The 18142-nt window shown below is 34.7% G+C and overlaps 1 protein-coding gene across 2 annotated transcripts in view; it reads left to right on the forward strand.

Moving 5' to 3' along the window:
• The window catches only part of LOC124541249 (WD repeat-containing protein 7), a 172208-nt gene that overhangs the window by 103116 nt on the left and 50950 nt on the right, over positions 1-18142 (forward strand). The window lies entirely within an intron of this gene.

The raw sequence follows: 18142 nt of genomic DNA on the forward strand, positions 1-18142 counted from the left end.
TTTGCAGATTTATACTAGTTGACCGAAAGACATTGGACGAAATTTTAAATTGATGAATCATATAAGTATATTTGAATATTAAAGGAAATTACTGAAATTTCGATAAATAATGTATTTATATTTATATAAACCTAAATGTATTTAAACATTATTCGAGCTGTGTCAGAAGATTTGATATGGATCTTTACCGATGATGACATTTTGTGCATAATATATGTTTCATAAACATACGTGAAACATATAAATATATACATAAACCCGCAGTGAAACAGTGTGATATTCGAACCTTATTGAGGATACGTAGTTTATTGTTGTTGTTGTTGTTTTTGATTACAAATAGACTCATAAATAACTGTTTAATATTGGATGTTCGCAATTGTATTTATAAACAAAATAAATCAGTGGCGGCTTTACCAATAGACTAAGTAGGCCTAGGAGGGCAGATTTAGAGGGGCGGCAAATTTAGCCCAAATTTGTTATTATCTTATAGAAATTAAAAAAAAACTTATAACTATATGTATACACATTACGTCCGTAATCCTTATACTCGTTACTACATAGCGAGTTGGAAAAGTAATCTAGTAACTGAAATATCACCTAGTACATAATCATACTAATAACGGGAAAAAACCGATGTAATGAGGACGATAGAACACAAATCATAAATATTGCTAAAAACGTAGGGGCAGCAAAAATTGAACAGCCTTACCTACTTGCCCACTAGATTTGTTAATACGCCACTGAAATAAATAGTTATAAAATTGACTGACGTTATGATACATATATAATGAAAATATATACACAAATATACTATATCTAATCAGAATGATATTCTTGAAGGTTTTCTCTTTAGAATCTGTATAAGGATTTGATGATATATATGATAGCTTCTAGTGTAATTAACGTTGAAAATGACTTTATAAGGTGAATCCTTTATATCATAATATACAATTCTATTTGGCGATATAACTTTTGTCGACAACTACAATTATCATTATTATATTTCAGCGAATTTATACAAAATCTGAAAATATTGTATTATAAATTTGAAAGTGACTCTGTTTGTCTGTCTGTAGTGATCCTCGACCAAACCGCTGAATCGATTTTGATGAAATTTGGTATGAAGCAAACTTGAACTCTGAGAAAGGACATAGGCTGCCTATCTTGCCTAAAACATGACAAACAAGCGATAAAATGCGAGCGAAACCGCGTGTGACTACAAGTTAATTATATATGTAAAGTTTCATGAATAACTCCGCCCTTTTTTTCTTTTTATGATATAGGTTGGCGGACGAGCATATAGGCCACCTGATGGTAAGTGGTCACCATCACCCATAGACAATGAAGCTGTAAGAAATATTAAGTATTCCTTACATCGTCAATGTGCCACCAACCTTGGGATTTGGGAACTAAGATGTTATGTCCCTTGTGCCTGTAGTTACACTGGCTCACTCACCCTTCAAACCGGAACACAACAATACTGTGTACTGTTATTTGGCGGTAGAATAACTGATGAGTGGGTGGTACCTACCCAGACGGGCTAGCACAAAGCCCTACCACCAAGTGAATTTGGCCATTAGTGAATACTGTGTAAGAATCAGCGTAGTAGTTTAGTTAAGGACTTTGTTATATATGTACCGATTTTAATTTTAGGATTTGATAAGTTATTTATTTAGACTTTATATTAATAAATAACAATAATTGTTTGTTTGTATGTCTTTCTTGTATAAGTTTTTAAATACAATTGTGAAGATTATATAAAGCCTAATGACATTCTCGTAGATTCAGCTTTTATATTAATAATAATAATTTACAACGTAATAGTGATTTAATCTATTATTTACAAACAGACGGACAACGGTTGTCGATTTTTAATATAACACGAGCTTTTAAACATCGAGCTTTACGTTTAAATGTCAAAGTATAAGCTTTTTTTGTGTGTTATAGATTTCGAGAATGTCAACCAGATTCCAAGCATATTTGTCACATTCTCGCTACGTATTTTCATTTCTTTTTTTGTATGAGGAAATTACAGTACGATAATAATAATAATTTGTCTAATGTAAAATAACCCTTATGGACTTTTGTAATTAACCCTACTTTAATTATTGGTAGTTTCGGATTATACTAATTTCTTAAAATATAAGCTCGCTTATGATTTCGAATATTTTGGAACTAAATTTCAAAATTAATAATGTTCTATTTTCAAATTAGTTTGATTCTTATTTTGAATGAACAGCCATTACGTTTCCAACCATGTGACATATAAGATTAAATACATACAGCTAAGAACGTATTTAAATTCAAATTCGAAAAATGTTCTATTTAATTTTTTTTTTAATTTTGTTTGACTCAACGTCTCTGTACATACAGCCTTGGTTTTTATATCATTGGCGGGTAATGTTAATGTATCGTCGTTTAAAAAAAAGATTCGCGAGAGTGTAGTACGCGCTTAAGGATTTGTTGCAATGTTTAAATGTATGTGTCTGTTCTCGTAGAAGGTTTAGTATCTGGAGATGGGCATAGACTTAAGACGTGTTTAGTGTGTCGTCTCCGCCATTTTAATTATTGCGAATCCCAGTTCGATTTACACACACATACACAGATGGAGGTAAAATTTTTAAATATTTTTATTATAACATTGACATATTAATTTGAATGTGGATTTATATGGTTGACTGTTTGGTAGTGAATATACTTGGTCTGCGGTTAGGATTGTGGATTCGATTTCCGTCGATAATTAATAACCTCAAAATGTAATGTAAAGAATGACGATTTTTTAAGTGTGTAATTATTTAAGTATTTGTTAATTTGATTCATAAAACAATTATTATTTAATTTAGAAGCGTCACGATTGCTTATTTTCATACAGGTTCTGAAATTAGACTCGAGAATAAATGGCGAAAGAAACTCAGCGCGTCATTTTTAAATTTTTTAGTTACAATTTTTTATACTATGATAAAAAATATTTTCGATATTTGAAATTATACAAGCGTCGAAATAATTCGACAACTGTTATACTTATAAGTACAGTTATAGATTGATTTATTTATCTATATAATCTCAGCTCAGCTGAGATGGCCGAGTGGTTAGAACGTGTGTATCTTAACCAATGATTGTGTGTTCAAACATAGGCAAGCATCACTATATATATGTGCTTAATTTGTGTTTATAATTCATCTCGAGCTCGGCGGTGAAGGAAAACATCGTGAGGAAACCTACATTTGTCTAATTTCTTAGAAATTCTGCCACATGTGTATTCTACTAACCCGCATTGGAACAACATGGTGGAATATGTTCCAAACCCTCTCCTTAATGGAAGAGGAGGCCTTATCCCAGCTGTGGGATATTTACAGGATGTTACTTACTACTTACTATCTATATATACTTTGAGTTTAGATTTGATGGTTCGTTTTTAATATTTATTCGTCGTGAGCAAGTAACAAACGTTTTAAACAAACGTTTTTAAAAAAATAGTACGACACAAATTAGATGTAGCATCGGAAAATGCAATGGAATAAAAATAAAACCGATTACTGCCGATTTACATAACCAATAGAAATAGCTCACTATCGCGCCATTCGACGCTATTCGTCGCTATAGATTCTCGCGTCAGAGAAAGCAAGTGCACGTGAATCGCCGTGTCAAATTGCCGAATATATTAGGTCATGTGATATTACAAGTTATTACGTTTGTGCAAAGATCATATTCGCATTATAAATAAATATTGATAATTTGGCATAGCGTACTCAATTCGGATGTGATCGGTTTTACGAATTTTGCCGATGCGACATCTGAGTCGTGTCGTACTATACTTAGTGCGTCAATTTACAAAATGACGCTGATCAGAAGCGACCGTAGACAGTTCACGCTCGAGACCAACGATTTCATGAGTTTCGAGGCACGAGAATGTCAACCTCCAAACTTCCTGATTCTGGTCGACTGTTATATTTACGATCATTGCCAATAATTCCAATAATTCTTATATTATGAAAAAGATTGTATCGCTTTTAAGTCTAAGCTTTTATACATACGAAATGTTTTATACATATTCTATGAAAATACCTACAGATAACAAAAAAGTTCGTACGGAACATATATAAAACTAGCTGTTACCCGCAGCTTTGCTCCCGTAGAATATGAATATATTTACAAATTAACTGAATTATTTTTCTCGGACTCTAGACTACTTGTATACCAAATTTCACTTCAAAGCCAGACAGACAGACAGAAAGAATTACTATCGCATTTATAATATTATTATGGATACACATTTAAGTATCCACACATAATTATAAGTAAGATTATATATGTACACATCTCGGAAGTGTATCAGATTCACTTTTGTACGAACTTGACCCCATTGCGGTCGTTGACCGTGCGTCGAATGCGCCGTGACGTAGCAACCATCTGCTGTGATGGAAATCGTCGGAAATGACCTCTTGCGAACATTTACGATTTTACATTTAAATGTAGTTTAAAGAGTAATTCGTTAAATAATGCTGTCTTCTTCTTTCGAATGCCAAATCGATTGTGATAAAAAGGGAGAGATAGAGATGGGTTCTCAGTGTAAATAATTATTGTTACATTAATGTACTATTCAATATTAACTTTTAGCCAGTCGAAAAACAAAACGATAGCGCGACCTAGATGGCCCAGTGGTTAGAACGCGTGCATCTTAACCGATGATTGCAGGTTGAAACCAGGCCTATCACTGAATATTTATGTGTGCTTAATTTGAGTTTATAATTCATCTCGTACTCGCCGGTGAAGGAAAACATCGTGAGGAAACCTGCGTGTGTATAATTTCATAGAAATTCTGCCACAAGTGAATTCCAACCCGCATTGGAACAGCGTGGTGGAATATGCTCCCTTCTCCTCAAAAGAGAGGAGGCCTTAGCCCAGCAGTGTGAAATTTTCAGGCTGTTTAATATGAGTGATTACAGTTATTCGCAAACCAGATATATTTATCTATATCTTATAACAGGCAAAACTAAGTAATTACTTTTTGTACGAGTTTGAGGCTGTGTCTCGTTCGAATGTACAATTGCAACTTGTCAGAGTTTTTCGTTGAATTTAACCTTGTAAAATTTTTCCTAAAAAGTACTTGTAAGGGCCTATTCGGATAAATCTACATTCCTAAATAATCGGTAATGCACCTGCAAGCACTCTGGTATTCCAGATGTCAATGGATAGTCTTAATCAACATAGCTGTTCCGTTAGGAGGTTCATATTGTATGCTTGATCTCTCATCCGTAAAATACATATAACTACATGGTATAAAACAACGTCGCGTTCTCTGTCCTTATGTCCCTATGTATGCTTAAATCTTTAAAACTACGCAACGAATTGTGATGCGGTTTTTTTTTAATAGATAGAGTGATTCGAAAGGAAGGTTTTTGTATATAAATACATGGACAAAAACTGATAATTTTGGAAGTTAGTAATCTGATGTCGTAAATAAACAAATTCTTTAGTATATTTAGAATCACTAATGCATCTGTAAGACGGGGCGGGTCGCTAGTATTAAATATATTATGATTTTGAAACGTATCAAATCCCATGATTTGCAATGCTTTGGTTTGATACGTAGTTTATATTTCTTAGGGTGAATGTTTACGCTAATTTCATCAGCTGATCGATACCCATCCTATATGTAAACTGCTTTTTATTTGAACTACAAAAACCTACGGCTTTATCCGCGCGAAATTGATATATTTTATCAATAGCAACTGTTTCAACGCCTAATTTCATCTAAAACTAAATACAAAGCTGACACTAGCTCATAATGTGGATACTACTGGAAAGAATCAAGCAATAAGCTTCAAAAGTTACTATTTTACACCAATTAATAACAGCTTTAACTTATAGTCAAATTTTTTTAAATGCATATCGTTTGTAGTTTAACATGACACAGCCTGATTAAAAATTATAGCAATATTTATTGCTTGCGTTTTGCTATTTATAAATAATGATTTCAGGTTTTTTTTTTATTTAAGCAAATCGTTTCCGATGTCGAGATTTTGTTTACATTGATTGATGCTAATTATCATTGACTAGGTAAGCGCTCCGGATTCGCACGCGTGCATTTTATGAATAAAGGAAATAATATAATATAAATTATAATTTATAAAAAAAAGCCTTATCAAAAATAAAAGTATTGCAACATTAGTTCTGTAGATTACCCGCCGAGCAAAAAATACATGTGAATTAAAAAGGTATTATTATATATTGCTACAGAAGTATTGACACCAATAGCTTCAATCTTCGCATACGGTACACTCATTAGAGTCATATAAAGTGTATATGCAATTTATACTTAATAGAAATTGCATTTATTTATATGAATAGTTCTTATAAACATTATTTCGATTTAATTATATATGTATCACTTTGTGTAATGTGTGTTGATATATTTTGGAAGGAAAATCTATTTTGAATATGTATTAAAACATAAATTAAAGCTAAGAATTATAATACATTCTCAAACTTTTATGAGAGAGACAATGAGAGACAACATCACATACATTACTCTGATCCCAATGTAAGTAGCTGAAGCACTTGTGTTACGGAAATCAGAAGTAACGACGGTACCACAAACACCCAGACCCAAGACAACATAGAAAACTAATGGTAATCTACATCGACTCGGCCGGGAATCGAACCCGGGACCTCAGAGTGGCGTCGTACCCATGAAAACCGGTGTACACACCACTCGACCATGGAGGTCGTCGTTTTATATAATAATGATTTATAAAACCAATAAGATATACCATAAAATTAGAAATCAACATTAATAATACATATATATTGTACATTAATTCTGTAGAGACTTTTCCAGGTCTACCCATCCGACCATCATACGATATAATACATAGTATATGTATGTACATAATTATTGTAAACGAATGGACGATAGGGATACATTTCAAATATTATTTTTGAATTAATATTGTTTCAGTATCTTATATTTTATCGCATATATATATATATATATATATATATATACACAAAATGTCGGGATTTTTTTAAGAAACTAGTTTTCCTAAGACGTCTAGTCCCATTTTATATAACATAATATACAAACTTTAAAAACGCATGACATTGAAGTCGAGATGGCCCAGTGGTTAGAACGCTTGCATCTTAACCGATGATTGTGGGTTCAAGCCCAGGCAAGCACCGCTGATTCATGTGCTTAATTTGTCTTTATAATTCATCTCGTGCTCGGCGGTGAAGGAAAACATCGTGAGGAAACCTGCATGTGACGAATTTCATAGAAATTCTGCCACATGTGTATTCCACCAACCCGCATTGGAACAGCGTGGTGGAATATGTTCCAAACCTTCTCCTCTAAGGGAGAGGAGGCCTTTAGTCCAGCAGTGGGAATTTACAGGCTGCTGTTGTTGTTGTTGACATTGAATTACTAATTTAAATTGTACAGTTCGAACTGATTTATGATTTTGAAATAAAATCATATTGTCTTCTATAAATGACGACCTCCATGGTCGAGTAGTGTGTACTCCTTGTGTTTTCATGGGTACGCCACTAGGAGGTCCTGGATTCAATTCCCAGTCGAAACGATGTAAATAGTTCATTAGTTTTCTATATAGTCTTGGTTCTAGCTGTTTGTGGTACCGTCTTTACTTCTGATTTTCCAATATTTATTTATTTAATAACAGAAGGGGAAAGTTTTTAAATATGAACACGTCTAGTTGTATTGATCATAGAGAGGCTCGCATCTACTGTTGGACTATTATTGAGAAAAAGTTCATTAGTTTTCTATATTGTCTTGGGTCTGGGTATTCGTGGTACCGTCGTTACTTCTGATTTTCCATAACACAAGTGCTATATCTACTTACATTGGGATCAGAGTAATGTATGTGATGTTGTCCAATATTTATTTAAATGTGTCCCGGTTCGCATTGAATAATGTGAACCCTACTTCAGCCGGACATCGAAGTCGCAATATATGTTATACAAATAATAACACGCTATATGATTGATCGGCTGTTTGAAACGTAATTACCGTAAACATAGACCTACCGAGTGCACCGCACTGCGTATGGTTTAAACGTTAATACAGAATTATATTATATATCATCATTATCATTAAATAGTATAAAACAAAGTCGCTTACCGCTGTCTGTCTCTATGTATTTTTTTTATCACCCATGGACAATGACGCTGTAAGAAATATTAACTATTCCTTACGTGCCACCAACCTTGGGAACTAAGATGTTATGTCCCCTGTGCCTGTAGTTACACTGGCTCACTCAACCTTCAAACCGGAACACAGCAATACTGAGTACTGTTATTTGGCGGTAGAATAACTGATGAGTGGGTGGTACCTACCCAGACGGGCTTGCACAAAGCCCTACCCCCAAGTAAAATTAAATGTATGCTTACATCTCTAAAATTTCGCAACGGATTTTGATGCGATTTTTTTAATAGATAGTGATTCGAGAGGAAGGTTTTTGTATATAATACATGGATAAGATAGTTGAGAATGACTGAAAAACTGTGAACATTGTTAAACATTCTATAGTATATTTTGTGACAGTACTGGAACCGTGCAATGCCGGGCCGGTCGCTGGTAATAAAATAAAATTCAATATCATATCAGCAATGATCATACTAAATACGCACTTTGGAGTCTGTTTTATACATAATTCGAACATACATTGACTCGATACTTCCGGCAACATATAACGCTATATGGTAATAAAATAAAATTAATTACTTTTAACAAACACGAGGCACCCTGATCGTATTTCGGCTACTGCGTTGTATCTCAAGGACTTATACCTACGTATATTCGGTACCACACATGTCTTGGTTCTTGCCACCACCTGCTTATCATATAATTTACCGACAAACATGATACGTATTGATGTGTTCAGGTTTGAAGTAAAAATAAGTAAAGTACTACACAACATAGATGTAGCATCGGCAAAATTCGTATAACCGATCACGTCTTAGTGGTAGGGCTTTGTACAAGCCCGCCTGGGTAGGTATCAACCACTCATCAGATATTCTACCGCTAAACAACAGTACGCAGTATTGTTGTATTCCGGTTTGAAGGGTAAGTGAGCCAGTGTAACTACAGGCACAAGGGACATAGCATCTTAGTTCCCATGGTTGGCGCATTGACGATGTAAGGAATAGTTAATATTTCTTACAGCGTCATTGTCTATGAGTGATAGCGACCACTTGCCATCAGGTGGCCCATATGCTCGTCCGCCAACCTATTCCATAAGAAAAAAATATCCGCATTAAGTACGCTATCCCAAATTACCAATATTTATTTCTTATGTTAATACGATCTTTACACAAACGTAATATCATATGAATACGCGTCGATTTCACGAGAAGCTATTTCTATTGGTTGTATAAATCGGCAGTAATCGGTTTTATTGAATTTGCCGATGCAGCATCTAAGTTGTGTCGTACTATAACTATCTGTTTTTGATACTTGGCTCAATGTGTCTATTTTTGAAGGAAATACTTGGGCCTATACCTTTCGCTATAGTACAGTATTCAGGCTATCTTTCTTCCTCTTCTTTCAGTAATGTTTTGTAAGAAACCTTTTATTAGTGTGCCTCGCTGATGGTCTCCGATTTGACAGTCATCGGAATCTTTAACACCCTGATATATGACTTCATAGTTGGTCCAATTTCACATCGCATGCAGGTTTCCTCACGATGTTTTGATTCAATTAAGAGCACGAGATTAATTACAAACACAGTGGTTAAAAATTGAACCATTTGGTCAAACATTGGACTGAAACTTTTAATAAACAAAAAAGTAACTATTGAGTCCTATGATACTCCTTATTACATCAACTATCTGGCAGTGACGACCCGTTAAAATCAGTCCAGCTTTTCCAAAGTCATATAACTCTGTCAGATCGAACAGACAGACGGACAGACAAAAATTGAAAATATGTTATTTTGGAATCTATTTTGAACAAGGATTCAAAGAAGAATCGCGTGTGACTCTTCAAACATTGCGTTGTGTAGAGTGTTATTAGAAAAGTATATCTTTAAAAAAATCAAGCTTAATGTGATAATAATTGATGGTGTTTTAAGAATTTCACTCGGTTTTATTAACGACGCGTGAAGTGAAAAGTTACCTACTAAAGTGTAGGATTTTAATATATGAGAAACTAGTTATCGCCTGCGGCTTCGCTCCTGTTTTAGGGTGTTGGTTATCACTTGTTAGGCAAGAAAGTAGCCTATGTCCTTTTTTGGAGTTTAAGTTTGCCTTATACCAAATTTCATCAAGTTCGTTCTGCTGTTTGGTGACAGAAAGACAGAGTTACTTTCACATTTATAATATTAGAATACACAATACTTATAGTGTCTGTCAGTACCTATTTGGGGTCGAATGTGAGGTATCCTCAGTCCTTTTCGATATCTCAAATAAATAACAACAGCAGCCTGAAATAATATAATATAAATTGTAATTTATAAAAAAAAGCCTTATCAAAAATAAAAGTATTGCAACATTAGTTCTGTAGATTACCCGTCCAGCAAAAAATACATGTGAATTAAAAAGGTATTATTATATATTGCTACAGAAGTATTGACACCAATAGCTTCAATCTTCGCATACGGTACACACATTATAGTCATAAAAAGTAAATATGCAATTTATACTTAATAGAAATTGCATTTATTTATTTGAATAGTTCTTAGAAACATTATTTCGATGTAATTATATATGTATCATTTTGTGTAATGTGTGTTGATATATTTTGGAAGGAAAATCTATTTTGAATATGTATTAAAACATAAATTAAAGCTAAGAATTATAATACATTTTCAAACTTTTATATAATAATGATTAATAAAACCAATAAGAAATACCATAAAATTAGAAATCAACATTAAGAATACATATATTATATTGTACATTAATTCTGTAGATACTTTTCCAGGTCTACCCATCCGACCATCATACGATATAATACATAGTATATATATGTACATAATTATTGTAAACGATACGGAATACATTTCAAATATTATTTTTGAATTAATATTGTTTCAGTATCTTATATTTTATCATATATATACACAAAATTACGGGATTTTTTAAGAGACTAGTTTTCCTAAGACGTGTCTATGTCCCTACATTTTATATAACATAATATACAAACTTTAGAAACGCATGACATTGAATTACTAATTTAAATTGTACAGTTCGAACTGATTTATGATTTTGCAGTAAAATCATATTGTCTTCTATAAATGACTACCTCCATGGTCGAGTAGTATGTACTCCGTGTGGTTTCATGGGTACGCCACTCGGAGGTCCTGGATTCAATTCCCGGTCGAAACGATGTAAATAGTTGATTAGTTTTCTATATAGTCTTGGTTCTAGCTGTTTGTGGTACCGTCTTTACTTCTGGTTTTCCAATATTTATTTATTTAATTACAGAAGGGGAAAGTCTTTAAAATTGAACACGTCTAGTTGTATTGATCATAGAGAGGCTCGCATCTACTACTGTTGGACTATTATTGAGATAAAGTTCATTAGTTTTCTGTATTGTCTTGGGTCTGAGTATTCGTAGCACCGTCGTTACTTCTGATTTTCCAAAAACACAAGTGCTTTATCTACTTACATTGGGATCAGATCAATTTATGTGTTGTTGTCTAATATTTATTTATTTAATTACAGAAGGGGAAAGTCTTTAAAAATGAACACGTCTAGTTGTATTGATCATAGAGAGGCTCGCGTCTACTGTTGGACTATTATTCTCTACTCACGCGAATATCATCTTTGCACAAACGTAATAACTTGTAATATCATATGACCTATTGTATTCGTCAATTTGACGCGTCGATTTACATGCAGTTGCTTTCTCTGACTCTTGAATCTATATCGACGAATAGCGTCGAATGGCGCGATAGGGAGCTATTTCTATTGGTTGTGTAAATCGGCAGTAATCGGTTTTATTTTCATTCCATTACATTTTCCGATGCTACATCTCATTTGTGTCTTACTATACTTACATTAGGATCAGAGTACTGTATGTAATGTTGTCTCATATTTAAATGTGTCCCGGTTCGAATTGAATAATGTGAACCCTACTTCAGCCGGACATCGAAGTCGCAATATATGTTATACAAATAATAACACGCTATATGATTGATCGTCCGTTGGAAACGTAATTGCCGTAAACATAGACCTACCGAGTGCACTGCACTGTGTATGGTTTAAACGTTAATACAGAATTATATTATATATCATCATTATCATTATATAGTATAAAGCAAAGTCGCTTACCGCTGTCTGTCCCTATGTATTTTTTTTGTCATCCTTGGACGCTGACGCTGTAAGAAATATTAACTATTCCTTACGTGCCACCAACCTTGGGAACTAAGATGTTATGTCCCCTGTGCCTGTAGTCACACTGACTCACTCGCCCTTCAAACCGGAACACAGCAATACTGAGTACTGTTATTTGGCGGTAGAATAACCTATAAAAATATAGTAAAATTAAATGTATGCTTAGATCTCTAAAATTACGCAACGGATTTTGATGTGTTTTTTTTATTAGATAGAGTGATCCGAGAGGAAGGTTTTTGTATATAATACATGGATAACATAGTTAAGAATGACTGAAAAACCCTGAACATTGTAAGACATTCTATAGTATACAGTGATAGCATTGGAACCGTGCGATGCCGGGCCGGTCGCTGGCAATAAAATAAAATTCAACATCATATTAGCATAGATCATACTAAATACGCACTTTGGAGTCTGGTTTATACATAATTCGAGCATACATTGACTCGATACTTCCGGCAACATATAACGCTATAAGGTAATAAAATTAATTACTTTTAACATACACAACCTGATCGTATTTCGGCTACTGCGTTGTATCTCAAGGTACTGAATATACGTAGGTATAAGTCATACCTACGTATATTCAGTACCACACATGTCTTGGTTCTTGCCACCACCTGCTTATCATATAATTTACCGACAAACATGATACGTATTGATGTGTTCAGGTTTGAAGTAAAAATAAGTAAAGTACGACACAACTTAGATGTAGCATCGGCAAAATTCGTATAACCGATCACGTCTTAGTGGTAGGGCTTTGTACAAGCCCGCCTGGGTAGGTATCAACCACTCATCAGATATTCTACCGCTAAACAACAGTACTCAGTAAAATATGTAATCCGGTGACTACAGGCACAAGGGACATAGCATCTTAGTTCCCAAGGTTGGTGGCGCATTGACGAGGAATAGTTAATATTTCTTACAGTGTCATTGTCTATGGGTGATGGCGACCACTTACCATCAGGTGGCCCATATGCTCGTCCGCCAACGTATTCCATAAGAAAAATAAATCCGAATTAAGTACGCTATCCCAAATTACCAATATTTATTTCTTATGTTAATACGATCTTTACACAAACGTAATATCATATGAATACGCGTCGATTTCACGAGAAGCTATTTCTATTGGTTGTATAAATCGGCAGTAATCGGTTTTATTGAATTTGCTGATGCAGCATCTAAGTTGTGTCGTACTATAACTATCTGTTTTTGATACTTGGCTCAATGTGTCTATTTTTGAAGGAAATACTTGGGCCTATACCTTTCGCTATAGTACAGTATTCAGGCTATCTTTCTTCCTCTTCTTTCAGTAATGTTTTGTAAGAAATCTTTTATTAGTGTGCCTCGCTGATGGTCTCCGATTTGACAGTCATCGGAATCTTTAGCACCCTGATATATGACTTCATAGTTGGTCCAACTTCACATCGCATGCAGGTTTCCTCACGATGTGTTGACTCAATTTACAGCACGAGATTAATTACAAACACAGTGGTTAAAGATTGAACCACTTGGTCAAATATTAGAAGGCTTTTTTTAAAGTAGCTGTTACTGCAACTTTAATTAACAAAAAAGTAATTATTGAGTCCTATGTTACTCCTTATTACATCAATTATCTGCCAGTGACGACCCGTTAAAATCAGTCCAACCGTTCCAGAGTTATCTGTCTCTGTCAGAACAAACAGACGGACAGACAAAAATTGAAAATATGTTATTTTGGAATCTATTTTGAACAAGGTTTTAAAGAAAATTGCGTGTGACTCTTCAAACATTGCGTTGTGTAGAGTGTTATGTAATGTGATAATAATTGATGGTGTTTTAAGAATTTCACTCGGTTTCATTAACGACGCGTGAAGTGAAAAGTATTGTAGTAGGATTTTAATGTATGAGAAACTAGTTATTGCCTACGTCTTCGCTTGCGTTTTAAAGTGTTGGTTATCATGCGTTAGGCCAGAAAGTAGCCTATGCCATTTCTTGGAGTTCAATTTTGCGTTACACCAAATTGTATCAAATTCGGTTCAGCAGTTTGGACAGAGTTACTTTCATACTTATAATATTTTAATAGATAATACATATAGTGTCTGTCAGCATTTGGGGTGGATTGTGAGGTACCCTCAGTCCTTTTTGATATCTCAGATATACAACAACAATAGCCTGTAAATTTCCCACAGCTGGGATATGGTCTCCTCTCCCTTTGAGGAGAAGGTTCGGAACATATTCCACCACGCCGTTCCGACGCGGGTTTTTTTATGTGATAGGTGGCAAACGAGCAGGAGGCACACCTGATGGAAAGTGAATACCACCGCACATGGACATCTGCAACACCAGGGGGCTTGCAGGTGCGTTGCCGGCCTTTAAGAAAGGTGTACGCTCTTTTCTTGAAGGTTCCCATGTCGTATCGGGTCGGAAAGACCGTCGGCGAAAGCTGGTTCCACAAAGTGGTTGTGCGAGGCAGAAAATCTCCAAGAGGTTTGGTGGAAATATCATTTATAAACAAACAAAATATCATGATGGTCGCTTCTAAAAATTACTTACGAAATATAATTACAATATATTTAAAAAAACGTTATAACGTAGGCGAAACTATACGATCATTACGATTACACAACGTGCGTTATAATTATAACGATGTCCGTGTACACTAATGTTACGTCAGAATGTTTAAAACAATTTATCAATGTTTTTTTTTCGTATTAACATGTAGTGCGGAATTCAAAGCGTTCGCTTTTGTTTTTAATTGTTTGATTGATGACGTTGTTATTGTTGTTATTTAGGAGGGAGTAAGCCGCTCCCTATATCCCCTCCTAGTTGAAAATAAAAAAAAAAGTCTGTGTTAGAAATATAATGAAATGGATATAAGTAAAAACTATAGCCTAGATAGCGAGACAACGCTTTACATTATATAAACAGCCTGTAAATTTCCCACAGCTGGGCTAGTACATCCTCTTCCATTGACGAGAAGGTTAGGAGCATATCCAATCACGGTGTCAAAAAAAATAGAAAAGATGCATCTGCTAAATATACCAAACAATCCGCGTTAAAAACAAAGTGGATGACTAAGCCCTAAAACCTTCTCCTCAAACGTAGAGGTCTAATCCCAGCAGTGGAATATTAATGAGCAACCATTATTTGTATTAATCAACTGACTTTAATTTAAGAATAATTGGTTACAGCCTTGGAAGCCTTTTAACTCTACATATATAATATCTTTATAATAATAGTACAAGTAATTAATAATAAGGTCTAAAACTGATAGTTCATTCCAGCCATGTCATTGGCAAGTGAATTATTTTTTTAATCTGTGGAAATTAATGACGAAGGAATCAATCGGTTGAAAGTATCTTTAAAATTGATTTCTAAGATTAACAAACATACCTACTCATAAAATTTAATTAATAGATAATATCAATTTATATACTTATAAAAGTACATTTTGTTATGACAGTGTTATTGATAATAACAATGTTGTGCTTTCAAAAGTTCGCTTCCGAGAAAAGCTCTACCTCACCTTGATATAGTTATTTATTACCTATATTAAGTTCATGACTTGTGGCATTCGATATTACCAATGAAAAAACAACTCATAATGACAAAATCTACTTCCTTAGTGCTCGAGTAAAAATAGTTTGCTATGTTTTTATCATCGATCGATAAAATACGGCGAACTATTTTTTCTTTTTTTTTTTAATTATACAAACCAAGGTCTCGCATGCTTCCGCTTTTGTTGTGTTTTATTAATTATGCTTTCGTGTTTAATTCGTATTATTTGAAATGTCAACTTGACATTACGAATTAAGTACCTGCCTGTATCAAAACGTTGCTTGTGACATTTTAACGATCTGAGAAATAGAATGCCGTGTGAATATCTGGTTCGTATTATTATTATTGTGACGTAATACGAGATTGTTTATTTTATCTTTTTTTTTTTAATTTAGCAGTGCGATTCTGAAAGAATTCACTTCGTAAATCACTCGTGAAAAGTTGACAAGTGCTACGACATTTTGATACGTTTATCATATCAATTTAATAATGTTTAAATAAAACTAATTATAACGGATGAATCGCGTATATTAATTATTTTTAAACATCCCGACGTTTCGAGCACTTTGCAGTGTTCGTGGTCACGGGTAGACTAAGATGACATTCGTCTATTTGAAGAACAAAGGAAATATTATTAACAACTACCGCCAACGATTTCTCAATTGATATTTTGAGTAACGTTCCGGTTGCACGCAGAAGGCACTAACTGTATCTTTAGGTCTTGCAGTCTGTTGGATTTGGGATTTCAAATTTTTAATAAGTGGATCCCAGGTGTTAGAAAGTCTCCAACCATCTTCTCTATTGAAGTTCGGATGTTTTTGAATTTCAATAGCCTCGCGTATCATTCTAGGAATGAATCTGTGTTCTCTAGCGAGGATCTGTGGTTTATCAAATCGGATAAAATGGTTAGGTTTATCCAGAGCATGTTCACAGACTGCAGACTTAGAAGAACGCCTATTTTTGACATCTCCTATATGTTCCTTGACCCTGGTACCGATACTTCTCTTTGTTTGGCCTATGTAAGATAAACCACACTCACATTCGAGTTTATATACTCCTGCAGTTTGTAAGGGAATATTACTCTTGATAGGTCTCAAGAACTGGCTCACTTTCTTATGAGGCTTGTACACGGTTTTAATTGAAGCTCGCTTCAAGATGTTGCCAATCCTGTCTGTAACTCCCTTCACATATGGTAGAAATGCAGGTTGTCGCTCAACTGTGGGTGGCTTGATACGGCTTCTGCGATGCTGGCGAGGCACGGGCAGCTTGTTCTGGTGGAGTGCAAGCTTGACCTGACGTAGCTCGTCCTCTAGGTGTTCAGCATCGCAGAGATGGTGGGCTCTCTGAAACAAAGATTTGCCAACGGTAGCTAACTGGCTAGGGTGGTGGTGCGAGTCACCATTGAGGTATTTGTTGGTGTGTGTGGGTTTCCTATAAACTGTGTGACTTAATGTATTGTCAGGATTCTTGATAATAAGGATGTCAAGGAAAGCTAAAGAATTATTTGCCTCTAATTCCATAGTAAATTGAATGTTTTTGTTTATAGAATTAAGATGTACTAAAAATGCAGATGTCAGATCACTAGGTAATATTGTGAAAGTGTCATCTACGTACCGTTTGTAAAACCTAGGTGTTATAGGTCCGGAGCGAAGAGCCCTCTCCTCCAGGTCTTCCATGAACAAATCGGCGACCACGGGGGATACTGGAGAACCCATGGCTACCCCGTCAACTTGTACATAGAATTCATCATTCCACAATAAATAACCAGATGTGAGGCAGTGATGTAACAGCTCTGCATATTCAATAGGCATGTTGTGTGTCTGTAGCTTCCTCTTGACAATTTCGATGCAGTCTTGTATGGGTAAGCAGGTAAACAATGACTGGACATCAAAACTAACCATTGTCTCGTTGTTGGTTAATTTAAGGTCTTTGATTTCACCAACAAACTGGTAAGAATCCTTGACATACGCCGCAGTGTGTCCTCGGAGGGGTGATAATGTCCTTGCTATGTGTTGAGCCAATCTATATGTTGGTGTATCGATTTGGCTTACAATAGGACGCAGCGGAGCACCAGTTTTATGGATCTTAGGTAACCCATACAGTTTTGGAGGCTTTGCACATGTAGGCACGAGTGATTTTTTATCCAGATTTAGTTTCTCTTGGTGTTTTGATATTAATGCGGATGTCTTTTTAAGAATGTTATTAGTGGGGTCTTTATTTACTTTTTTATAAGTTTTTACATCCGATA

The sequence above is a fragment of the Vanessa cardui genome, chromosome 27, assembly GCF_905220365.1.
Source record: "Vanessa cardui chromosome 27, ilVanCard2.1, whole genome shotgun sequence".
Classification (NCBI taxonomy): Eukaryota; Metazoa; Arthropoda; class Insecta; order Lepidoptera; family Nymphalidae; genus Vanessa; species Vanessa cardui.